The 27,212-nt window shown below is 48.4% G+C and overlaps 1 protein-coding gene and 1 long non-coding RNA gene across 2 annotated transcripts in view; one reads left to right on the top strand and one right to left on the bottom strand.

Moving 5' to 3' along the window:
• TYMP (thymidine phosphorylase) overlaps positions 1–27,212 on the top strand; it is a 242,030-nt gene that overhangs the window by 164,333 nt on the left and 50,485 nt on the right. The gene's annotated exons all lie outside the window — the stretch shown is intronic.
• On the bottom strand, positions 23,610–26,261 carry LOC310825784. Its single transcript, XR_014555534.1, has 3 exons — positions 26,130–26,261; positions 24,307–24,409; positions 23,610–23,782 (listed from the first exon to the last, which is right to left on the bottom strand). It is a non-coding gene; the product is annotated as an uncharacterized lncRNA (long non-coding RNA).

Raw genomic sequence — 27,212 nt, forward strand, 5'->3', positions numbered from 1 at the left:
AGCCTTGCAACCATGGCAACCACGAAGGACACTGACACTGGCAGAGGCCCCGGTGGGGGTGCAAGCGTTGCCATGGCAACCTTGGAAAACAGCCGGAGAGCCACTTTATCTCTTGTTGTCGATACGGGAGCAACCCACAGCCTAGTGGTGGGCTCCTGAGAAATTGCAAGACAGTTAAAATAGGACGTTTTGTCTTGATGGCAGATGGTTCTAAGAGACAGTTAACTGAGACTGGTTTTTTATACTGTCCCTTTATAGATCATGAGGTGCAAGCTTTTGTGGTCCTCGAGCTTGCACATTCTCTTTTAAGTGTATCAGCTCTTATTGCTGATTGTTTTGATGCGGTGTTTACTAACAATATGTGTTATTTCTACAGGGATGGGAAGAAGCTCCACAGTGTTGAGGGGAAGGACAGGCTCTTTCTGGTGCAGATGCCTGTCACTGATGCTACTGTTGCAGAGTCCCCCGAAGAAGCACAAGTGCAGTGTGCAAATGTACCACCACACCATGATTGTTTACATTTGTGGCATCGCAGATTTGGGCATGCAGGTTGGTCATATGTTAAGAAAGCCGCAGAGAACACAATTGGGTGTGGGTTCAAGGCATGTGATGAATACTTAGATTGTCAAGCTTGTAAGCAATCAAAGATTACAACATGCACATATCCCAGGTCAGAAAGGAGCACCAGCAAACCCTTTGAGCTGGTTCATGCAGATTTATGTGGTCCGATGCAGGTAGCTTCTTTAAGTGGATCGAAGCATGTTTTGGTTCTGATTGATGATTTTTCGAAACACACCTGGCTGTTTACACTTAAACACAAGTGGGAGGCGGCTGCACTGATCAGGGATTGGATCACAGCGGTGGAGCTGCGTTTCTCCGCCAGGGTGGTTTCCTTTCAATCTGATCGGGGGGCGGAGTTCACAGGTTCTGCGCTGCAATCTTTCTTCAGGCAGAAAGGTATCAGTCATTGATTGACTGCCCCCTACAGTTCGCAACAGAATGGGGTTTGCGGAGAGAAAACATCGCACCCTACAGGAAGCAGCGAATGCTATGCTGGCAGACTCGGGTCTGCCACAGCGCTTTTGGGCCGAGAGTTATAACACGGCATGCTTGGTTCAGAACAGGGTGTTCAATTCAAGTGTGGGAGACACGCCCTACTTTCTGCTGCATCGGAAGAAACCGAAAGTGGATTTCTTGCGTGTGTTTGGCTGTGAGGCTTGGGTCCTCATTCCAAAGGCCACTCGCAGAAAGGGAGAACCAAGATCTAGGAAAATGATCTTTGTAGGCTATGAGCCGGGCTCAAAGGCGTGGCGTTTCGCATACCCTACTGGCAACCAGTCTAAGCTGCTTATTAGCGGCAGTGCTGAGTTTTGCGAGCAGAGTGGGTGGAAACGTCTTCACGGGAACCCGGATGTTCTGTTTGACTCAGATGAGGAAGAGGACGACGACGAAGCTGAACCTGTTGCTGAGGTGCACACTCCACAGCCACAGAGTCCAGAACCGGGATCTCCAAGGGAGAGGCTCTGAACCTCTCCAAAAGGGAGTCCCAAGACCCCTCCACAGGTCTCTGTCAAGTCTGAGCCATGGAGTGAGCCATCCTCACCTGCAGAACCAGCTGTGAGGCCTAAAAGGTGCAGCAGGTCAGAGTGGGAGGTTTCTGACACAGGGGATGGTGTGGCTGACCCAAGAGAATCAGTTCCAGAGTTTACGCTGAGGAAGTCAGCAAGGTCAACCAAAGGAAAGCCACCGGAAAGGTATGAAGCCACTAGCGTCTGGGTAGGTGTGGCTAGATATGAACCTGAATCCTTTGAGGATGTTCAGAAGTTGCCTCAGGAAGAAGCTAGCAAATGGCGCGAGGCGATGCAGAAGGTGATGAACTCAATGGAGTCTCTTGGTGTGTTCTCACTCACACAGTTGCCGGCTGGCAAGCAGTCTGTGAGTTGCAGGTGGGTTTACCATCTTAAACCCACAGAAGCTGGAGAACCACAGTATAAAGCTAGATTAGTAGCCCGAGGATTCACACAGAAGAAGGGTGTCCACTTCACAGAGGTCGATTCGCCGACCTCGAGGGCTGAAACTTTGAGGACGCTTTTAGCAGTTGCTGCACAGAGAGGTTGGAAGGTGAACCATTTTGATGTGGATGTTGCCTACCTGAACTCAGACCTCCAGGAGGAGTTGTACATGCTTCCTCCTCCAGGGTTTGAAGTCAGTGTGCCAGGCATCGTGTGGCGGTTGCACAAATCCATCTATGGATTACGCCAATCTGCCAGAAATTGGAACATGTGTCTGAATGAAGCCTTAGAAGAGCTAGGTTTCAGGAGAAGTATTGCGGACAGCTGTCTTTACCTTAAAGGTTCAGGTAAGATGCAGCAAGCTGCTCAGATTTTTGTTGATGATATCTTGATCATGGCACAGACAGGTAAACAAGTGGAGGAGTTTGCTAAGGAGCTTGGAAAACGGTTCAAGCTCAAGCAGCTTGGAGATGTCAAGTCATATCTAGGCATAGAGATAACGAGAGCAAGAGATGGAAGCTTTTTGCTCAGCCAGAAAGGTAAGATTGAACAGTTGCTTGAGAAGTTCAGGATGTCTGAGTGTGCAGGTTGCAGAACACCCATGGAAGTTGGATACGTGAAAGAATGTCAGCAAGTAGAACGTGTTGTGTTCGGAAATACTGAACTCTTTCAATCACCTCTGGGTAGTCTGCTGTATCTGTCACAGTGGAGCAGATCAGACATAGCGTTTGCTGTCAATCTGCTCAGTAGAGAGGCTTCAAGTCCTAGTGTGCAGGCCTGGAATGGTATTAAACGGGTGCTACGTTACCTGCAAGATACCAAAGACTTTTGCCTCAAGATGTCAGCTGAGGGTGGTGTCAAGCTGACCGCCTGGGTGCATTCAGATTGGGCTAACCTTGAGGACTGCAAATCAGTGTCAGGCCTAGTGGTGAAGTTTGGGAACTCAGTAGTTGGGTGGAGGTCCCAGAAGCAAAGTCTCATAGCGCTTTCATCTACTGAAGCTGAGTTCAGTGCGCTATCTGAGGTTTGCAGAGAGCTGGAGTTCTATGTGTGTTTGGTCCAGGAACTCTGTGGGGAACATTGTGTGCCCATCGTGGTGCACGAAGACAATCAACCGTGTCTCAAATTGGCCGAGACGGTGCAATTCAAGGCCAGGACCAAACATCTGGACATACGTTTTCAGAATGTGTGTCAGAGCGTTCGTGAGGGGCTAGTTGCTCTAAAATACTGTCCCTCAACCATGAACCTCGCTAATGGCTTCACGAAGCCATTATCCTTCCAGAAGCATGAGGAGTTCTGTGAAGGTCTGTGTTTGGAGTGAGCATTGTTGCTTATTTCCCCAGATGCAGGGCAAGAGGGGTGTGGAGTTTGGAGTTTACAGGGTTAAAACTCCTTGGTGTCCTGTATCTGGGGAGGGGCCTGACGCAGGGCCGTACGTCACAGGCTTTGTCTGTCTTTGTCTGTGAGAGTTGGTTTCACTTTAGACTGAAAGAAGCAGCAGAGAGACTGCGTGTGCTTTTAGCACGGAGAGATGCCGGAAAGTTCTGATGGATTTATTGCTGTGTAAATAAACATCTTTAGAGATAGCAACGAACTGTCTCTGGACTTGATTTATCCCTCTATCTCACACGGATGGCAGGACCACTGCAACTCTGTTTTTCCTGCCCAGGGCAGCCCCTAAGCAGAACTACACAGGGAAGCGCTGACTGGACGGCAGGATTTAATGGCCAAATTATCTGTTCAGGTAAATCACTGCCAGTAGATCATTGTACAGTAGAACTTCTACTTACAACCGCCTCCGCTCGCGGACGTTCCAGGTTGCGACTGCAGCAAACCCGGAAGTAACCAGCAGGTTTGCTGCCACTCGCCGTTCGTGCATGCGCAGGAGCGGCGATTGCCGTTCGTGCAAGCGCACAATGGCGTCTCTCCCAGTGTCCCGTTTCGCCATAAGGACGGCCTCCAGAACGGATTGTGGTCGTGAGTAGAGGTTCCACTATATAGTCTCTTTGAAGCATGGATTTGGGCTCCCTACCTAGTTGTTTATTAAGCAATGCCACGGACACATTCAGCACATCATATACACGACTAATTAATGTTGGTGGTGTTATTCTAAAGCAGCAATGCTGCAGCAAGCAAAGGCTCTAGCAGCTCAGTCAGCTGCTTGTGGCTGGAAAGCCAAACAGGAAGTTTGTGACTGTTGCCATGGAAACGAAGGGCAGTCCATTCTCCTTATTGAGCACAGGATGTGAGCTCAGTGTGTGTCATATGACCTGTACAGGATGTACATGGGTGGAGCTTGGAGTTTCTCTCTGTTTGTTGAAGAGAGCAGACATCTTTTACTGTATGACTGCTAAAGACAGGAATAAAAGCATGTAGTTACATTTCTGTCTGTGTCTGATTCCCCTCCCTGGGGATATGCAGGGAGCAGGAAGGAGGAGAAGCAGTTGGTGTGTTTTTCTCACAGCCTGAGGAAAATCGCCGGAACGGACCTTGTGTTGTTCCTGCCGGGAGTCGCCGGAGGGAGGTCTAAGGAATTCAGCCGGTGCCTGGACAGATAGGCACACACCTCTGACCGGGCTAGATTTCCAACAGTGGTATCAGAGCTGATGGTTTTCTTCAATCCATGGGAGTCTGCATCAAGAAGTGGCAGAGCTACTGTATTCATCGCTCCATGGAAGCCTGAAGTGAGAAAGCTGAATCTCTGCAGCCAGAAGCTGACCAGAGGAAGCTGAAAGCCAAGCTACGGAGCCCAGGTATGAGATTTTCGGGCTTAGAAGTGTGCATGCAGATTGATTCATTCTCTGCTTCAAGGGAGCAACGTTTGGGAAAAACAGCTCCGAGAGAGAAGAGCTCTGCATTCCAAACATTCCTGTGGTTTTTCCTGTCCAAGGAAAGGAATGTTGTTGCTTAGCAACGCAGGCCAGTTTCAAGATAAGGGCTGTACAGTCAGGCTATGCCTCAGAGAGGCAAAACAAGTTTTGTTTTGACTTAGGCCCAAACGAACTGTTGGAAGGGGACTTTCCAAGCGGCCAGTGTTATAGCTGCCAGGTGCACAAGAGTGTAAACAAGCCAGCTATTGGATTTTAGAGGCTTGTGTTTGAGAGTCAATGCAAGGACTCAAAATGGATGCAAAGAAGGGAGGTCTGCCTTCTCCGCCCCTCCTGACCAGTGACAATTATGCATCTTGGTCTATTAAGATGAAGGCCTTGCTACAGAATCAGAGACTGTTTGGGGTGATTGAGAACCCCATCCCTGCAGCACCAACGCGTGCTTGGGAGTCACAGGATGTGAAGGCCAGAACTGCTATAATTCTGTGCGTGTCAGACTCGCAACTTATCCATATACAAGATTTACAGCACGCGAAAGATGTTTGGGACACGCTGAGAAGGACACATCAGAGAGATGCAGGTTCTTCAGCGTTGCTGTATTTTGAGAAGCTGACCAACCTGAGGCTTGCGCCTGATGGAGATGTTCAAGCGCACCTGATGGAAATGAAATTTCTGCATCAACAGATGGTGGAACGCAATTTCCGTCTGCAGGAGGAAGTGTTTTGCTTCATGGTGATAAACAGCCTGAATCGGACTTACAAAACCGTTGCCAGTCAGCTGGGGTCTCTCCCAGCGAATGAATTGACTTCGGAGAGGGTCTTTGCCGTAGTTCTGAATGAACATGACAGACTTGCCGCACTGGAAGTGAAGGACAGGGGGAGACAAGAACGGAGTTCTGACACCCCCACTGCTGTAGCTACTGAAGGAGACGCTGTAGCTTTGAACGTTGTCCGATGCTTCAATTGTGGACAGACTGGGCATCTTCAGCGGTACTGCAGGAAGCCACGTCAGAACAAAGGAGCCAAGGGAAGCTCCACGAAGTCTGAGGCGTCAGGCAGAGGTCATGCCAAGTCACAGACGAAGCCTGCAAAGGCTTTGATGTCCCTAAAAGCCACACCAGAAGTGGGGAATTCTTTCGTTTTGGACACGGGAGCGACGGTTCACATGACCCATCGCAGGGATCTATTTTCGTCGTTTAAGAAGCAAAGCTTCGTTGTACAACAGGCCAACGGTCAAGAGCTAGAAGCCACCGGAATTGGAATTGTGTATCTTAAAAGTCTGAACTTGACTATAAACAATGTTTATTTGGTTCCAGAGTTGAAGTACAATCTGCTCAGCGTTTCGCAGATTACCAAGAAGGGACTAAAACTGTCCTATGATGATCAACACTGCGAAATCTACAAAGATGGAGAGTTGTATCTTTCTGCCAAAGAGAAAGATGGACTGTATTTGTTGACTTTTGATCAAAGTGATTACATGGAATGTAATTCTTGTGATTCTAACATGATTTCTTTTGCAGGAGTAGCTGAGAAGAACGCCAACCAGGTCACCTCGAGGGTCAACAGAGCATTTCAGCGGGTGTATGCTGATGTGATTGGTCCTTTAGCACCATCTAGAGCAGTGTTTCCCAACCGGTGTGCCGCGGCACACTAGTGTGCCGCCGGACGTTGCCTAGTGTGCCGTGGGAGGGAGGCGGGCGAGTCGGGCTAATCCTCCAATGAGCTCCACCTCCAGACCCATTGCTCAAATCCTTTAACCCAGGAGGGCGGGGAGAAAGGGTGGGAAAAAAGAAGGGGAAGAGAAAATATTTTTTAAAAAAAAGGAAAGAGAGGGGAAAAAGCGAGGGATGGAGGAAGGGAATAAACAGAAGGGAAGGACAATGAAGAGGGGCGGGGCTTGGCAGGCAGCAGATAACTGGGGACGGGGCGCGGCTGGCGGCGGCTCAAGGCAGGAAGGGAGGAGCTGCCTCGCAGAGAGTCTTGGGCTGCAGAGATTTCCCGTTCAGGAGCGCGGGAGGCCACGCCGTGGATGGGAATCTCCTCCTCCTCTTCCTCCTCCTCCTCCAGGAGAGAGGGTGGTCCGCCCCACCGAGTCGGGCATGCTCAAGCGTGGGAGCCTATAGTTAGAGCTCAGCTCCTTTTCTTGCCTTCCCTGCCCCCCCCACGGAGCACATTTTCCTCGCCCCCCCCAACCCCCTCATGTAGAATAGAAGCCCTCCAGCCTCCACGGTGCACAAACTCTCCCCTCTGCAACGAAGCGCTTTGTTGCATATCTTTGGTGAGGTTTTTAGGCAGTCTTGGTGCACCTTAAATCAGCGCTAATTGCGCCTGGATGCAGTATTTACTTCCGAGTAGGCCCCCTTCCCCCCCCCCCCCCGGTAGCACCTGACGTTGCTATTCGTATCATCAGGTTTGTTTGTTGATAATTTAATTGTTTTAAAAGCATCATGCTAAAGAGCTCTCTCCCACCCCCAGACCCTTGGGCAAAACAGAAACACACACACATACACAAACACAGAGATTGAGCCCTGCAGGTTTTATGAAATGAATGGATTCTGAATGCCTGTTTCAGTGGCTTGTCCGCCTTAGGCTGCTGGGCCAGACACCTGTTACACGGTGCAGTCCGTAAGCTGTGAGCGCTGCTACCTGCCGCCGAGACCACGTAACGACAGTCTTGAAATACCTACATTGGCTCCCAGTACCTTTCCGAGCACAATTGAAAGTGTTGGTGCTGACCTTTAAAGCCCTAAGCGGTTTCGGTCCAGTATACCTGAAGTAGCGTCTCCGCCACCATCGTTCAGCCCAGACACTGAGATCCAGTGCCAAGGGCCTTCTGGCAATTCCCTCACTGTGAAAAGTGAGGTTACAGGGAACCAGGCAGAGGGCCTTCTCAGTAGTGGCGCCCGCCCTGTGGAATGCCCTCCCATCAGACATCAAAGAGATAACCATTACCTTCTATGCTGTTACTATTTTTTTATTTTTTTTTACATAAGTAAAAAGTGACCTTTCCCCATCTGGCATGGTGGTGTGCCTCGAGATTTTTTTCATGAAACAAGTGTGCCTTTGCCCAAAAAAGGTTGGCAAACACTGATCTAGAGGCAATGCAAAGTATTACCTAATTTGTGTTGATTCTTTTACAGGTTTTGTCTGGATTTATATTTTGGAGAGACCGAAAGAAGCCTTAGAAAGGTTTAAAGAGTTTTGTGACAAGGTTAAAAATATGCATGATGCTGACATAGATTGTCTTTGCACAGATGAGAAGCCAATTTTTCTCTTACAGGATTTCCAGAGGTTCCTGAAGAAGAAAGGGATAAGACACATAATTGCTAGTTCTGAAGAAGCTTGGAAGAAATGTGTCTGTGTTAGGGTGAACAAAGAATTGCAAAAGGGAATGGAAGCGCAATTGCTTAGTTCACATCTGCCACATGAGTACTGGGCTGAATCGCTGATGTCATTTTGTTATACGTGGTTGAGAAAGTTTTCAAAAGAGTTGGGAAGTTCTCCTTTTGAGAAACTGTTCCATAGAAAACCTTCAGTTGCCCATTTCAAGGTTTTTGGGTCTCATGTGAGGACAGAAGCTCCGGGTGGAGTAAAGAATGCCAGAGGCATTTTTGTGGGTTATGAAAAGGGTCTCTACAGAGTAATTTTGTCTGAATCTGGTAAGGTGATTCTCACAAAATTCCTAGAGAGTGCTCCTGAACAGGAGAGAGTGATTGTTCACACATTTCCCACAGGAGATGATGATGATTCTGATGATGATGCTGATTTTATTGAGTTCAGTAGTACTGATGATGACAGCGATAGCTCAGACAACTCAGTTGTCACAGTCATTGAGAGGAAATCTCACACAATGACCAGACCCTCAGAAGAGGAGGATGAACCACTGTTTACAATTGGTACTGGTTCTCCAGAGAGTCCAAAGATTGAACCAGAAAGCAGAGAAGAGCAGCACCTCTTATGTAGGTCTGAGAGAGCAGCGAAGGGTGTACCACCCAAGAGGTATTCAAAGGAGTTTGCCAACCAAGCTATTGCATGTGTTGCTGTTGTAAACGACCAAGGTCAGATTGAAGCTGTGTCTGAGTCAGAGACAAAGGCACAACAGAGAGTTGTTAACCAAGGTAATGCAGAAGCACTCATTCCTTGGAAGTCACACAACCAGAGAGGTACATTGGTAAAACCAGTGGCGGGTAGTTCCAAGGGTGGAACTGAAACAACAGGGGAGTGTTATACATATAACAACTGTTTGTTTTCTTCTCTGGATGACGCTTTGCTTGCAGCACGCATTGATACTTTAGGGGGAGTTTGTTATTCTAAAGCAGCAATGCTGCAGCAAGCAAAGGCTCTAGCAGCTCAGTCAGCTGCTTGTGGCTGGAAAGCCAAACAGGAAGTTTGTGACTGTTGCCATGGAAACGAAGGGGCAGCCCATTCTCCTTATTGAGCACAGGATGTGAGCTCAGTGTGTGTCATATGATCTGTACAGGATGTACATGGGTGGAGTTTGGAGTTTCTCTCTGTTTGTTGAAGAGAGCAGACATCTTTTACTGTATGACTGCTAAAGACAGGAATAAAAGCATGTAGTTACATTTCTGTCTGTGTCTGATTCCCCTCCCTGGGGATATGCAGGGAGCAGGAAGGAGGAGAAGCAGTTGGTGTGTTTTTCTCACAGCCTGAGGAAAATCGCCGGAACGGACCTCGTGTTGTTCCTGCCGGGAGTCGCCGGAGGGAGGTCAAAGGAATTCAGCCGGTGCCTGCAGATAGGCACATACCTCTGACCGGGCGAGAATTCCAACATTGGAATGGAGGTAGCTGGCTTCGTATTGTAGTACCTTACAAGGATGTGGTAGGATTTTTACAGCAGTTCTTCCTGCTTAAGTCAAAGCAAATGGCTACCCTCAGCAAAGTGGCTGAATACAGTTGCATGAGCATATGAACATTTCTACCAATCCTTTCGCCTTGCTCTCTAGGTACAGATGGGGCCTCTATCACTCAAGTTCAGACTTTCTCTTTTGAGGCTCCTAGTCATCTTCCACGAGGATATATTCTGCCTGGGACAAGCCAACCATGAGGGCTTGGGTTCGTTTTGCTTATATTTTGTATTTCTATATTGTTATTTTATGTTGCAAAGCACCCTGAGACCTGCGGGTATAAGGTGGTATACAGGAGGAGGAGAAGGAGAATATATATTTCCATAGCTACCAGTTCAAACTTTTCCTTCTGAAACTAGCTGGTAGAACCAGCCAAGTCAAGTTTTGTAGTTCCTCATTGTATCTCCCTTCCTTTGACAAAACAGGAAAGCGTTGACCTCAAGAGTCAACTAGCTTCATTTTTAGCTTATAATTAACCAGCTCAACTATCTGGTTTGGCCAAGCATGGCAACTACACGAATGTTAGACTATTACGTTTTGCAGCCGTAGAAATCCATCTCTGGTCCCCTCCAGCTATCATTCCTGCTTTTGCAATCATGGAAGTCCATCTCAGTCCCTAGGTCCAGGTTCAGGCAGCTACAATAGTTGTCGTCACCATCCAAGGCCCCTTCTTCATGTGTCCCTTCCATGGGAGATTTGGAGGGTGGAAACACAAGAAAAATGGATCTTTTCAGTGGTGGCTCCCCATTATTGGGATTTTTTTGCTGGGGAGCTTCGCCTGGCACTAACATTACCCATCTTCAGTCATCAGCCAAAAACATTCCTTATTAACCAAGTATTTGACCTTTAACAATCTGTGGCCTTTTAGAGCAAGTGGGCTGTTCTAATGTATATTTCCTATGGTTTTACTGTCTGCATGAGGTGGGCAGGCTGATAACTCATGTTGTAAGTAACTTTGAGTTGCCATGGCAAATAGATAAAGCAACTACAGTCATACCTTCGATCCTGAACGCCTTGGTACTCGGATGTTTTGGCTCCCGAACGCCACAAACCCAGAAGTGAGCTTCCTGCAGCCAATCAGAAGCCGCGCTTTGGTTTCTGAACGTTTTGGAAGTCAAGCGCACTTCCGGAACGGATTCTGCTCGAATTCCAAGATACGACTGTAATAAATTAAATTTAATAATAACAACTGAATCAAATTTCTCCTCCGTTCTTTGCCCTGTGTGCCTGAAAGAGCTTGTAGATGCCAGCTGTTGGCGAAATGAGCCCTTCCGAAGAGCCCAATGTTTTGCTTATTCTTACAGAGAGGGCTTGGAGGTCAAATGATGGAAAATCTGCTGCTCCACCTCAAAGCTCCATGAAGGACATTATCGATCGCATTGCGAAGGTAGAATTAAGACTCTCCCAGCTGGAAAAAATTTCCACAGCCTATCGTAAAGAAATAACAGGATTGCGAAAGAATAACATTGCGTTGATGGACAGAATAAGTAAAGTTGAAGGTGACCAAGGTTAGTCTGCTAAATTTTGTTGTTGTTTAGTTGTTTAGTCGTGTCCAACTCTTTGTGACCCCCCTGGACCAGAGCACGTCAGGCACTTCTGTCTTCCACTGCCTCCCACAGTTTGGTCAAACTCATGCTGGTAGCTTCGGGAACACTGTCCAACCATCTCGTCCTCTGTCGTCCCCTTCTCCTTGTGCCCTCCATCTTTCCCAACATCAGGGTCTTTTCCAGGGAGTCTTCTCTTCTCCTGAGGTGGCCAAAGTCTTGGAGCCTCAGCTTCAGGATCTGTCCTTCCAGTGAAACTCAGGGCAGATTTCCTTCAGAATGGAGAGCTTTGATCTTCTTGCAGTCCATGGGACTCTCAAGATTCTCCTCCAGCACCAGAATTCAAAAGCATCAATTCTTCTGCGATCAGCCTTCTTTATGGTCCCAGCTCTCACTTCCATACATCACTACTGGGAAAACCATAGCTTTTACTATACGGACCTTTGTTGGCAAGGTGATGTCTCTACTTTTTAAGATGCTGTCTAGGTTTGCCATTGTCTGCTAAATTTATGCAGGACCTTTTAATGGGAGATGTTGGAACATAAAATATGCTGTGCTAGATATCAAGAGGGGTCTCCTGTTCAGTCTTTATTGGATGAAATGCAGCAAGGCTATGGCTTTAATTGCATGGCGAGTTCCCACCCCCACAGTGGAAATAATGACTCATGACATAATTATTAAGGTTAATGGGCTAAATAAGGCCACAGATTTATTGGTTACAGGTGATTGGCTTAGGCATTGGTCCTAACCGACTATATCCAGCTTCAGCCCATCTGCTTGGAAGGGTTAACCACCAGTAGGGGGAGTCCTGCTGATGCACATCAACTAGGAACTCCCCCCCCCCAGGGTCACCGATAGGGGGCGTGCCTTAGGCCCTCCCCTCCCCAGGCTTCGGACAGGGCCACGCCGCCCAGAATCCTTTATCGGACTACCCTTCAATATGTGGGGCAGGGGATGGCGCTTCCTCCCCTCTTCCATCTACAGAGCTATACCAATGCCTACCCGCCAATACCCAGAAAGTTGTGATGATTTGCTATGAGGTAGGCAAAAACCAAGTGTCTGATACCAATTTGCCACGTGGAAAAATTCCTACCAGGCCCCTCAACGGCGACCAACCAAGGTCCATAGCAAGGTCAAGGAACGAAAACCTTATAGGGCAGGAGGGTGGGAAAAACAGGAACAGCTGGCAGGCGGGAAAGAGGGAGAACCCCTTCCGCGTCCTGCCTTAAATAGGGCAGGCACGCCCCCAGAGCCAGCTGATTGGCTGGCCAGGGGGTGATGCGGCCGGGAATCTCCCCAATCTCGCAGGGCTGGGCTGTGAAGCCCACAACTCCACCTCCTTCGAAGGGCGGAAGTGGCTTTGTTGGGAAACAAACCCTGCTTCCCCTCTGACCCTCCTTTCCTTCTCCAGTGAAAGGCTCAGGAGGCCCCTGCCCCGAAGACTGGTTCTCCTTTTCCCGATTTTGCTATAAATACAACGAGAACCCAGAATCTTGGAACAGAGCAGAGGTAAGGAATGAATCTTGGAACTTCTGCACACCAAATCCCTAAGCCCCTGACTTTGCTGCCCAACTTGCATTGCATGCCAAAACTTATTTCTCTGATGATCTTTAAGCTACAATCAAAACCACACTCTTGGAAGCCATGAGATCCAGCAACAGGTGAACCCCTTTTCCTTTGGTAAAAACCTTGGCCAAGCAAATGTACCCCAGGATCAAAGGGAGGGAGTAGTAGTCGAATTGTAGTAATTGTAGTAATTGAAGAAAACAATGGTTTGTCCATATGGTAAGGGCATATTGTCATATTGGCAGTGTGTTTCCCCCACATTTTGTGAATCTTTGCCCTTTTGTCCATTGCCTGTATTTATTTTCCCCAATTCGAACTATAAAATGGTGGTTTTCTTGAGTCAAAATGAGAGTACTCCTAAATAGTTTTTTAGAAGGGGGGAAAGCACTTCATATTGGTATTCATTATTGATTATACACACACACAGAGGGCTTTTTATTAAGGTTTATTTATATGGGACTATGGTAGCTGCTAAGGACGCGGGTGGTGCTGTGGGTTAAACCACAGAGCCTTGGGCTTGCCGATCAGAAGGTCGGCGGTTCAAATCCCCGTGACGGGGTGAGCTCCCGTTGCTCGGTCCCTGCTCCTGCCAACCTAGCAGTTCGAAAGCACATCAAAGTGCAAGTAGATATATAGGTACTGCTCCGGTGGGAAAGTAAACAGCGTTTCCATGCGCTGCTCTGGTTCACCAGAAGCGGCTTAGTCCTGCTGGCCACATGACCCGGAAGCTGTACGCCGGCTCCCTCGGCCAGTAAAGCGAGATGAGCGCCGCAACCCCAGAGTCTGCCATGACTGGACCTAATGGTCAGGGGTCCCTTTACCTTTACCTATGGTAGCTGCTAGCCAGAAAATATAGCAGAAGGGTTCAGGAAATGAGAAGGGATGTTGCTAAGTAGCGATAAATGACAATAATCCTCACCAAAACTAGCTGGTGCCACAATTTACTTCCTTTCCCTGCTCCACTTCTCTCCCTGCTCCATTGCTCTTTTAGGATATGAAATATACTCAGAGTCGTAAAGTGATTTCATGCTCTTTATTCAGCTCATAGTGGTGAGGAGGAATGAATGAATGTCCCCTCAATGTATCTGCCTTATATACATTATTTACACAATGGGCTGCACATGATTGGCTAATTCCGGAATCCTACTGTAAGCCAATCAGGTTGTGGATTCACTTCTATCTGGAGCATGATTGGGTGGTTCCTGCCAACCAATCATACTGCTGCATTGTTCTAGGACCAATCAGACTGCTGCATTCTGAATCCTATTGTTCTAGGACCAATCAGACTGCTGCCTTTTGGATCCTATTGTTCTAGGACCAATCAGACTGCTGCAGTTTGGATCCTATTCAACTCAGTACATAACAGGGTAAAATGGCGCTTCAGGGAAACTTGGCAGGGGTGTGTGGGACCTCTCCTGTTATCCCTCAGAAGTGATTGTTTGTTCAGATGCACAGAAGGAATAAGAAGAACTTTGTGGTATTCACGAGGCGACCGTCTGTTCGTTGGGCTAACCAACTCCTTTTCCTCGTTCTCTCTCAGGCCAAATGCCAAGCCTACAGCCCAGACGTGCATCTTGCCACCATTGCCAATCGTGAAGAAACGGCCGCTGTGGCCAAAGAACTAGCTAAGCGTGTTCAACCTAAGCATCAGGTCTGGATTGGGATGTACAGGATGAAAGGTGGCAAGGTGACTAGAGGCAGCCTGCGATTTTTGCTGCTATCCTGGGGCGGTGCACTCAGGGGTGGGGCAAACCACCCATAGGGACGGCACGGCGCATGGGGCTGAGCTGGTGGCGGCTCCTGAGTGTGCAACAGTGGCGAGCCTCCCAGGCCTACAACGGTACAACGGTGGTGAGCCTCCCGGGCGTGCGCCACCGCCAGCAAGCCTCCTGGGGAGCGCTGCTGTGGCGAGCGTCCCAGGGAGAGCAGCACAGCGATGTCACCCCCCCTCAGGGATGAAACCCAGGGCAGACCGCACCCCCACACCCCCTTCCTCCGCTAATGGTGCACCTGCCACTATCCCTTCTTTGGTATGAATGTTAGAGGGACAGAGTCATAGAATCATAGAATCATAGAGTTGGAAGAGACCACAAGGGCCATCGAGTCCAACCCCCTGCCAAGCAGGAAACACCATCAGAGCACTCCTGACATATGGTTGTCAAGCCTCTGCTTAAAGACCTCCAAAGAAGGAGACTCCACCACACTCCTTGGCAGCAAATTCCACTGTTGAACAGCTTTTACTGTCAGGAGGTTCTTCCTAATGTTTAGGTGGAATCTTCTTTCTTGTAGTTTGGAACCATTGCTCCGTGTCCGCTTCTCCGGAGCAGCAGAAAACAACCTTTCTCCCTCCTCTATGTGACATCCTTTTATATATTTGAACATGGCTATCATATCACCCCTTATGATATGATAGCCATGATATGATAGCCACAAGATGCCAAATGTAAAGGAAGCTAGAGGTCCTAGCTTCCTTTACATTTCACATCTTGTTTCATTTTTCTCCTTTAAAACAAACAAATTATTTAGTTTTTCAGATTTTACCAATTTGCAAACAGTTATCAAACAGCCAACAAAGAAAGAGAGTTTCTGAAGAGTCTCCTTAACTTCCCTCCTCCCCTTTGTGGGTCCTTATATTAACCTTTTCCTCCTGCATCTCGTTTAGTAATCCAAATCTATGACATCTCCATGACACCCAAAATTTAACAGTAAACTACAAGTGTTATTCCAATCCTACTAATAATTTTAATTGTTTACAATGGTTTTTGAGGTAAATTAGATATTTTCCCCGGACACTCTGTCCCTTTCCCCCACCTCCCGCAAAAGCCCCCTTTTATCCCTCCTAAAAAGAATAAAGACACAAAAGTCTTCTTTTAAAAGTATTAAGAAATTTACTCACATTCAGTTCACGGTTGGATCCCTGAAGACAGGTTTTAGCTTAGAGCAGGCTTCCTCGTCCTCGGCCCTCCAGATGTTTTGAGACTACAGCTCCCATCATTCCTGACCACTGGTCCTGCTAGCTAGGGATCATGGGAGTTGTAGGCCAAAAACATCTTGGAGGGCCAAGGTTGAGGAAGCCTGGCTCAGAGTTACAGAAGAGGGTTAGAGTTCATCCTGTATGGGAATGAGCCCGTGTCCTGGTGGCTAAGGGCCAGCAGACAGCAAAATACATCAGTATCAAGAGAACATAGCATCAAGAGAAGGGAGGTGGCTGTGTGACTGGCCCTTTTATGGGGTCTTCCGGGGTCATGCCCACCTACCTGGTCACACGCTGAGGATGTGACACGAAGTCCTACTGGCTGTGGAATAACACCCTCCTGTGTGTCCACTCTGGGCAAACAGGAAGCGTTGTACTTGACTAATAATAATAATAATAATAATAATAATTTATTTATACCCTGCCCATCTGGCTGGGTTTGCCCAGCCACTCTGGGAGGCTTCCAACAAAAGATTAAAAACACAATAAAACACCAGATTAAAAAAACAGGGCTTTCTTCAAATGTCTTCTAAAAGTCAGATAGCTGTTTATCTCCTTGACATCTGATGGGAGGGCATTCCACAGGGCGGGCACCACCACTGAGAAGGCCCTCTGCCTGGTTCCTGGTAACCTCACTTCTCACAGGTAGGAAACCGCCAGAAGGCCCTCAGAGCTGGACCTCAGGGCTGAACGACGCGGGTGGAGATGCTCCTTCAGGTATACTGGGCCAAGGCTGTTATGCTTATGTTACACCCCACACTGTCTCCATTCCATGTTGGTGAGAGCATTGCCCGCCTAATATTTTCCCCAAAACTGATTATTGTAACTCAGCAAATCCTTACATACTTTGGAAATCCATATGGGTTTTGTCTTGTCTTTTACTTGGGCAGAGCCAATGAAAGAGTCTGAGTCAGGGATGAGGAGGTAGAATCGGACGGTGCTGCTTTCTCAAAAAGACACTGACCCTTTTGCTATCTCTACAGTTCCCAAGGTGGAGGTGGGCAGATTTTGCGTCAGCTGACTACATGCCTTGGGCAGTTGGGGAACCGCACGCTCGGGACAAAGAGCACTGTGTAGCGCTGCACGCTGAAAGTAAGGAGATTTGACCACCTTGGTGGGGTTCAGAGAACATTTCCTCTTGATTTCAGCCTTCCAATTCTTCTTTCCTGCCCTCCCTATTAAGGCAACCCTTTGCAGATATGCTCAAGCTTCCCCACATAATTCAGAATGTTCTTGGGCAGCTGCATTTGAAAATTGGGATTTTGAATTGCAGCAGGAGAGTCCCGTCTCAGAGCCAGCCAGCTGACAAAAAGAGGTGTGGTAACCCTAAGTCTTCAGGACAGAGCAGGACTGGTTGTATAGTCCACAAAACAGATTAGCAGTCACACAGGGCTTGTCAGGCTGGATCTAGACACGTCGAAGAAGCATTTCAGTTTAAAGCATAAATTTAAGCAGGTAGAGACAAACAGGACTCCACATCGCAATCTGATGGCAGGGTGTTATATCGCACATACAACACATATAAATCACTTTTTTTTTACCAGTCTAGCTGAGTCCTCAGTTGCAAGAAGAGCTTTACAGTGGCACCTCGCAAGACGAATGCCTTGTAAGACGAAAAACTCGCAAGACGAAAGAGTTTTTCGTTTATTGAGTTGCTTCGCAAGATGAATTTCCCTATGGGCTTGCTTCGCAGGATGGAAACGTCTTGCAAGTTTGATTTTCAATGCATTCCTATGGGAATCCGTGCTTCGCAAGACGAAAAATTCGCAAGACGAAAAAACTCGCAGAACGAATTAATTTCGTCTTGCGAGGTACCACTGTATTTGAACCAGGACACAGTCTCAGAACCTGTCTGCCATATGAGAAATCTTCCTTACTCATATCTGGCACCAGTGAGGACTTCTTTTTCCCATGCTTGTAAGGTAAAGGACCCCTGGATGATGAAGTCCAGTCAAACATGACTATGGGGTTGTGACGCTCATCTAGCTTTACTGGCCAAGGGAGCTGGCGTTTGTCCACAGACAGTTTTCTGGGTCATGTGGCCAGCATGACTAAGCCGCTTCTGGTGTAACAGAACACCGAAACCAGAGCAGCGCATGGAAACACTGTTTACCTTCCCGCCCGAGTGGTACCTATTTATCTACTTACACTTTGATGAGCTTTCGAACTGCTAGGTTGGCAGGAGCTGGAACAGAGCAACGGGAGCTCACTCTGTCGTGGGGATTCGAACCGCTGACCTTCTGATCAGCAAGGCCAAGAGGCTCAGTGGTTTAGACCACAGTGCCACCCGCTTTGAAATGAACCTTTGTGTGTGCAGCACACCTTTTCTCTTTGGCAAACTTTGCTGTATTACTAATATTGCAGAGATCCCAAATTGCAGAGATCCCAAATTTACCAGCTGTGATAAATAGCACTGTTTCAGTAGGGAAAACCTGGTGACATTTGTTTCTGATTTCTTCCAGACCTTGCTCTATGGAAGGATAATAAGTGTGAGGAAAAGTTTCCCTTTCTGTGCCGATTTTCATTGTACTGAGTGCAGCAGTTTGCCATGGCTTTCCAAACAGCTTCCATGAGCCCCACGCGTTGAATAACAGGGTTGGCTTCAAGTCCTTTCCTTCCATGGGGGCCCAAGCCCTTGTCCTTGCTATGTTCCAGCACCTTTGCCTCTTTCCTGCCTGGCCTGTGTGTGACACACTGACGAATAAAGTCTCTTTCAGGCACATATGTGACTCCGGTTTTGTCTCTGCCTCCTTGAATCTAGTGATGGCGCTTCTGCTAATACTGGCTTACAAAAGTTCTGGCATGTCAGGCTGAGTCTCAGTGTGTTTCTGAATGACGGGAAGCTTTTAAAACGTTAAGGAAAGGTTAAGGAATGGTTTTGGTAACTATATGGACTCAGGACGTCCTACTTTTAAGGTTCATAACCCATTATTAGGGACGTGAGTGGCGCTGTGGTCTAAACCACTGAGCCTCATCATAATCTCATGCGGGCGATTAGATATATTTAAAATTCAGATGTCTTTCGTTATTACGACTGACTCGTTTTCATACTCATTAATGTCTCCCAATAGCCTGTTTCATCTGTCTACAAAACAATTCAAGATTAATCACAATGGCTGTGCCAGGCACCAGGCAAGAGCATTCCTCTTCTCCCAGGCCTTGGTCTAATTTATGGCCTTTTAAATGTGTTGTGTGGGACGCAGGTGGTGCTGTGGTCTAAACCACTGAGCCTCTTGGGCTTGCCAATCAGAAGGTCAGCGGTTCGAATCCCCGCGACGGGGTGAGCTCCTGTTGTTCGATCCCTGCTCCTGCCAACCTAGCAGTTCAAAAGCACGTCAAAGTGCAAGTAGATAGATAGGTACTGCTCCAGCAGGAAAGTAAATGGTGTTTCCGTGCGCTGCTCTGGTTTCGCCAGAAGCGGCTTAGTCATGCTGGCCACATGACCTGGAAAAACAGTCTGTGGACAAACGCTGGCTCCCTCGGCCAGTAAAGCTAGATGCATGCCGCAACCCCAGAGTCGTCCGTGACTAGACCTAACCGTCAGGGGTCCTTTACTTTTAACCCATTATTAAAACATGACGCGGAGGGACGCAGGTGGCACTGTGGGTTAAACCACAGAGCCTAGGATTTGCCGATCAGAAGCTCGGTGGTTCGAATCCCCACAATGGGGTGAGCTCCCATTGCTCGGTCCCTGCTCCTGCCAACCTAGCAGTTCAAAAGCACGTCAAAGTGCAAGTAGATAAATAGGTACCGCTCCAGCGGGAAGGTAAACGGCATTTCCATGCACTGCTCTGGTTTCGCCAGAAGCAGCTTAGTCATGCTGGCCATATGACCTGGAACCTGTATGCCGGCTCCCTTGGCCAATAAAGCGGGTTGAGTGCCGCAACCCGAGTCGGCCACGACTAGACCTAATGATCAGGGGTCCCTTTACCTTTATACCTTGCTTAAGGATCGTATATGGCGCACATCCTGAATTGGATCCATATGATAGGAAGGAACCAGTAAAGAAATTTGTTACAAATATTACCACTGAGCCTGTTGCACTCTGCAGCAGTGGAGGTGTGCAGAAAAATCGCCTGGTTTGATCAACTCATCAAGGGCTTTGGGTTGATGAGAAAAGAACCTGTCAGCTTGTTAGAGGACAAACAGAGTTGCATAAAGCTTACGCAGAGTGAGCAATTTCTAGCCAGAACGAAACATATTGGAGTCAGGTAACATTATATATGCCAGATGATCCAGGATGGACTTGTAGAATTATCTTATTGCTGCACCGACGAGATGACTGCTGACATCCTGACAAAACCCTTACCAAGAGAGAGTTTCCAGAACCTACGTATCAAACTGGGACTCTGGGTGGCTGGTTGAAGTTATCTACATTTTTGTATGTTGTATTTGTCTGAGAAGGGGTATGTGGGATGTAAGAATCAGGTGCAGTCGAACACAACATGGCTAGAGTAGACATGAAGGTTAACTCAGTCCTCCAGCCGGAACTTCCTGTTTTCCAAGACTGAGACTAAACTTCCTGTGTGTAACTTGAGATGAGCGTGGCCTCTCCTGAAGTAGAAATGAAGCAGAACCACAGGCTGGCGACCATCTTGTCTCTCTTGTCTCTACTGATGCCATCTTAACAACAGCACTACTAAGACGCACCCTTGGCTCCAGGCCAAGAGAAGAAAAGGGGAGGCTTTCTCCCATAAGGAGATAGTCACCACATTTAAACTATGTTATAAACTTTTAGGGACGCAGGTGGCGCTGTGGGTAAAACCTCATCGCCTAGGACTTGCCGATCGCATGGTCGGTGGTTCAAATCCCCGCGGCGGGGTGTGCTTCCGTCATTTGATCCCAGCGCCTGCCAACCTAGCAGTTCGAAAGCACCCCCGGGTGCAAGTAGATAAATAGGGACTGCTTACCAGCGGGAAGGTAAACGGCGTTTCCGTGTGCTGCGCTGGCTCGCCAGATGCAGCTTGTCACGCTGGCCATGTGACCTGGAAGTGTCTGCGGACAGCGCTGGCTCCCGGCCTATAGAGTGAGATGAGCGCACAACCCTACAGCCTGTCAGGACTGGCCCGTATGGGCAGGGGTACCTTTACCTTTATAACCTTTTAAGTCCGCCTTCTGGGAACCTTTGTGTGAACAGATGATTACTTGTGAGTAACTTTTATACTTTACAGGATACTGCGTAGCGTCTTATTTTAGGAGGGATTAAACAGGGGAAATTCCAGGAAATATTTACAGAGACTCTAACGAGTCTGAGGAAGCTATCTGCTGTCCGTGTGTTTTAAAAAAGGGGAATGTTAACTCTGCTGATTTTGTTGAACAAATTGGGATAGGATATCTTAGACAATATATCCTCCTCCACATCCCTAAGCATTCCCACAACTATTGCATCTGCTTAATAAGATATTGTTTTTGTTTGGACCTCCTTGCTCAGCAGCATGGCAAGTGCAGTCTGGCCAAAGTTGAGGGGCCTGGACTTGCCCAGAGGGACCAAAAGCTATTGCAAAGAACAAGTCTAGCACAGGACGGGGAAGCAAAGCAAAACCCATTTGTGGGGCATGTGAGGAGGCATCTGGGTACTTGCAGTGCACTGGAAGAAGTAAAGATCACCAGCGTTGAAGCAATGATTCTTCAACATCAGCTTCGTTGGACTGGTCATGTTGTGTGGGTGCCTGATTATCGTCTTCCAAGGCAACTGCTCTATTCTGAACTTAAAATGGAAAGTGTAATGCTGGTGGCCAACAAAGGAGGTTTAAAGACTCCCTCAAGGCAAATCTTTTAAATATGTAGATGAACACCAGCAACTGGGAATCACTGGCCTGCGAGCGCTCCAGTTGGAGAACAGCCTTGACCAAAGGTGTCATGGGCTTTGAAGACACTCAAACTCAGGACGGAAGGGAAAAAGGTGCTAAGAGGAAGGCACGCTTGGCAAATCCACACCGTGATCAACTCCCGCCCAGAAACCAATGTCCCCACTGTGGAAGGATGTGTAGATCCAGAATTGGCATCCACAGTCACTTACAGACTCACTGTTAAGACTGTGTGCATGGAAGACAATCTTACGGTCATCAAAGAAGAAGACAGGTGGAAGGCGAGGGAGGGGGCAAACATGGAACTATTGGGAGCCAAACACTCATGGTAGGGACAGGGAGGCAGTGCAGTATAGTGGTTAGAGTGTCAAATGAGCACCTGGGAGAGACCAGTGTTCGAATCCCATTACGTCTTGAGGCTCACCAGGCAACCTTGGTCACTGTTTTTTTTGGGGGGGGTGTTATAGGGTTGTTTTTATATTGTGATTTTATGTTGTAAACACCCTGAGACCTGCGGGTATAGGGCAAGCTGCAAATGTAATGAAGAAGAAGAAGAATCAGCCTAGCCTACCTCACTGGGTTGTTGTGGGGGTAGGAGAATCAGGTACACCACCTCGATTTCCTTGGAGGGAAGAAAGAGCTATAAGTGTAATAAAGAAGTAAGATTAGGGAACAGGGTGAATAATATTTATTGCTCAGATAAGCCTTGGCATCCAGCCCGCTTCGGCTGCGCAGTTACTAGCCAGGCCTCCGGACTTCAAAGGCCACATTCCAAAGGCTCTGAGCAACACGCAGAGATTAAGCAGCGGTAAGAGAAAGCTGGAAACTCAAATGCTTTCTTCAGCTTAAATAAAGTCCACTCAGGATCTTAGCAGCTAAAAGCAGTTTTTATTTACAGCAGACTATCCATTGTCTATCACAGCGCATCATGAAAAACACATCCTCTCTCCTCAAAAGAGAAAGTAGAGAGAAAGAACAAAGGCTGGAGAATCTCGGAAATGACGCATAATCTCCCCCCTCCCAACTTGTAGGCAGGGCGTACACTCTGAGCTGTTTAACCCTGTAAGCTCAGGTTCTCCTCACACAGGGAACTCGTACTCCAGGGTGGATTAGCTTTGAAGGAGCAGGTTTCCCAAACCTAAAACCTGACTGTGCAGTCAGTCTGAAACGGGCCCCAAAATCCCAATTTTTCCTTCTCCAGGGATCCATTAGCTAAAATCCATTAACTTGAGCTCATGTATAACAGGGACCCAGCTGTATAAACAAAGCCCTCTCCTTTATCAGTACGTGACACTTAATAGATGGCCTTGTCAGTTCCGAAGTGGAGACGGGACGGCAGAGCTGGGGCTTATCTTATCTTGTAGGTTGTAAATATCCCAACACACTGATGCACACACCTTGCAACACCCCTCCCCACGCTCAGGGATGGTGCCAGGAGTGCTCTTAGAGTTGGTGACCTTCTTACCCCAAGATAAGGAAGACAGGAACAGGAACATCTGTTTATGGTCATGGATGTCAACTTACATGTATAGGCTGACGTGGCTGGATTCCTGGGGATGTCAACTTATGTGTATAAGCAAACGTGGCTGGATTCCTGGGGAGAGGGAAGAGGGTGCCTGGAGGGGATATATACTGCTTGAAATTTCTCTTTCGGTGGGCTTGCTGTGAACTGACCACGCAAGTGCCTTCCTGCTCCTCCGGAGAGCAGAAATAAAGAACTCTTTCTCTGAATCAACCTCGGTGTCTTTTGACTCCTTCCTCCCTCTCTGGGAGCAACGCTCACCCAACCAATCGGTAAAGTCTAAGAAGGCTACAGCTTCCCTTCCAGACATGGGGTGAGAAAAGCAGACATTGGCTGTTTCTGCCTGTGTTTCTGACAGCGACCTCTGACATCCCTGGTTGATTAGCCCCGTGATCAGTTTGAAGGAGACAGAGATGGGATGCAGAGGAGAATTTCTTTATTGAAGTCTCAAGATAGAGACATCTCAAAGGCTATGACATGGGGGTGCAATGTGGGCAGGTGAACGAAAGTCCCGGTGGAAGAAAAAGACCTCCAGGTTGGTCCCATTCTCCAAGGTGCTGAGCTTGTCGAAGCCTCAGTAGTGAAGGATGCCCATCTCTACAGTGGCATTTTGCACAAGTAATAGTTCTCGTTCTCGCAGTCGGTATCATTCCACACATCAAAATCTAGAGAAAACAGCAAAGAAGAACCGTCAGACCTGCCTCCCTCCCTCCACGTTTAGAAACCAGCATGGATAAATGTACAACGTCCCCCCACCGCCAGCCCCACAAGCTCCGTCGAAAAGCCCGCAGGAGCCGCGCGCTCTTTAAAGGATTTGCGGCTCCTGTGGGCTTTTCTAGGAGGTGGGGGAATTCCAGCTGTGGAATTCTTGTGGGGCTGGCGGTGGGGGGAAGCGCTGCTCAAAGACCAGACTCTCCTGGCTTCAGCGAAAGCAACGCGAAGCCTCCGGAGGGCAGGCTTCGGAGGCTTCACATTGCTATCGCTGAAGCCAGGGAGCTTGCATTCGCTCCATAGGACGCACACACATTTCCCCTTGATTTTTGGAGGGGGAAAAGTGCATCCTATAGAGCGAAAAAATACGGTATGTCCTGAAAGGCCTTATATAGATAACAGTAATCAATAGAATGGAATCAAGGTTCACAGAATACAAAGAAGCAAAGGTCTTCAGCTTATGAAGCCCCCTTCTTACCATCCCCAAATATCTCGACACAGTATCCGCTCTTGTCTGGCTGTCCTTCTCCCCAAGCTGCGTAGTCAAAATTGGCGGCATCAGACCATCTTAACTGTATGTTCTGTAGAGAGAACAAAAAGTCTTTGCTGAGGAAGGAACAGGAGCTTCCAGTTGCCTCATTCAGAATCAAATTTAGGGGAGCGTGGCTGGTTTGGCCTCGCTGGGCGTGGAGCTTTGGGGGCACATTCCTAGAATCGTAGAGTTGCAAGGGACCCAACCTCCTGCAATGCAGTAATTTCTTGCCCAGCATGGGGCTCGGACCCACAACCATGAGATGAAGATTCCCATTGTTCTACCAACTGACTCCCAGGGACATGAGTCCAAAGGGATCATTTGTTGTGCCACCAAGCAATCTCCCCCAAGCAGCTTCAGCCTGAGACACACTGGGATACCTCCCTGAGACTTTGCCCATCCTTGAGAGGAGCTGCAAGGACTCCATTTGAGGCCAGGGGTGCTGCGAGGGCACCCATTCCTTAAGAATTCTGGAGCCAGCAGTGAGCCGCATTGATTTGAGGACCTTGACCCAGTGGCGGAGCTAGCTGCATGGGCACCTGGAGCGACAACTATGGCATGCACTCGGCAGGGGTGGTGCAAGCTGGGGGCGCGACCTGCTGTGCATGCAGCATGCAATGGCACCAGGGTGACCCGCCACACACGGCAATCCACGGCACACAACGGTGGCGGTGGAGTGATCTGCTGCGCGAGGCAGGGCGATCCATGGCACACAACAGCGGCGGTGGTGCCTTTCTGTCATCCCTCCCCCACGAATGACACCCAGGGCGGTCTGCACCCCCCACACCCACCTTCCTACGCCCCTGCCCCAACCTTTCAGCTCTTGTCCCCAGTGTGATTTTAGAGCAAGGCTGTAAAATGAATTGATTTTCAGCTGGTGGGATCAAATCCCAAGGAAGATGAGGCGGCTGGACCTCTCAGACTTGTAGTGGATGGGGGAGATCTAGGAAGGATCAGCTGTTCCCCATCACCCTTCCTACGCCCCTGCCCCCACCCTTCAGCTCTTCTCCCCAGTGTGATTTTACAGCAAAGCTATCAATGACTTGATTTTCAGCTGGTGGGATCAAATCCCAAGGAGGATGAGGCGGCTGGACCTCTCAGACGTGTACTGCTTGGGGGAGATCTAGCTGGGATCAACTGTTCTCCATCACCCAGCACAAGAAATGCACCTGTTACATCCCTCTACTCTGCAGAAGTCTTAGAGGTAGAAAAGACGGTATGTCCTCCTTTCCAACTGGATAGTCAAATACAGTGGTACCTCGGGCTACATACGCTTCAGGTTACAGACTCCGCTAACCCAGAAATAGTACCTCGGGTTAAGAACTTTGCTTCAGGTTGAGAACAGAAATCGTGCTCCGGCGGCGCGGCAGCAGCAGGAGGCCCCATTAGCTAAATTGGTGCTTCAGGTTAAGAATAGTTTCAGGTTAAGAACGGACCTCCGGGACGAATTAAATGCTTAACCCGAGGTACCACTATATTTCTCCAAGGCTAAGGGGCATGTCAACTTTGCTGATTTAAAACCTTATTAAAGTAACATTGCGAGAGTTCTAAATGGGACCTGTGTTGCATCCTGGGGATGGAGGCAGATGGCTACTCTTTGAATTAGGAGCTTCACCAGAGCCCCAGATCCTCCCTTACAGAGATGGGAATATCTGCCCTTCCCTTCCCTGCAGGGAGCTCTCGTCTTCTGGACTGCTCCTCTGTGCCCTCGCCGGCTGCTGTTCCTACTGAGAGGCAAATGAAAAAGAGAGTTTGCCCCCTTTACTTACCTTCCCGCCCCTTTTCTTTCTGAACAGTCCAATCCAGATACCAAATCCGGGATCATTTCCTCCTGCTAAAACAGCGGCCACATGCTTGTTCTCTTCCTCGCTAAGGATGGAGGCCAGGTGGCTTTTTTCCCCATACGTTTGGCAGTCTGCCTGTGAGAGGAAAAGAACATGGGGGGTTACCTTGGAGATGAGGACTAGCTGCTTGGCTGCAGCGAGTGGCTTCTGCAAGATTTCCCAAGAAGGATTATGTGGGGTCTCAAAGATGAGACTTCATCTGGGAGTCCTTCTGGACTCACAGCTGTCCATGGAGGTGCAGGTCAATTCTGTGTCCAGGGTAGCTGTTTATCAGCTCCATCTGGTACGCAGGATGAGACCTTCCCTGCCCATGGAATGTCTCGCCAGAGTGGTGCATGCTCTGGTTATCTCTCGCTTTGACTACTGCAATGCGCTCTATGTCGGGCTACCTTTGAAGGTGACCCGGAAACTGCAATTAATCCAGAATGCGGCAGCTAGACTGGTGACTGGGGGCCACCGAGACCACATAACCCTGGTCTTGAAAGACCTACATTGGCTCCCAGTACGTATCCGAGCACAATTCAAAGTGTTGGTGCTGACCTTTGAAGCCCTAAACGACCTCGGTCCAGTATACCTGAAGGAGCGTCTCCACCTCCATCGTTCTGCCTGGACGATGAGGTCCAGCACCGAGGGCCTTCTGGCGGTTCCCTTGATGCAAGAAGCCATGTTACAGGGAACCAGGCAGAGGGCCTTCTCAGTAGTGGCACCCACCCTGTTGAACGCCCTCCCACCAGATGTCAAAGAAAAATAACTACCAGACATTTAGAAGACATCTGAAGGCAGCCCTATTTAGGGAAGCTTTTAATGTTTAATAGGTTATTGTATTTTATTGTTTTGTTGGAAGCCGCCCAGAGTGGCTGGGGAAACCCAGCCAGATGGGCGAGGTATAAATAAATTATCATCATCGTCGTCGTCATCATCATCTTAGGGCATGTTCACATGTTACATGCAACCCATGTACAGTTTGCCTACTTGTGTTTGCAAACTGCTGAGTTGCATACTTCTATG

The sequence above is a fragment of the Podarcis gaigeae genome (assembly GCF_964106915.1).
Source record: "Podarcis gaigeae genome assembly, chromosome: 10".
Taxonomy (NCBI): Eukaryota; Metazoa; Chordata; class Lepidosauria; order Squamata; family Lacertidae; genus Podarcis; species Podarcis gaigeae.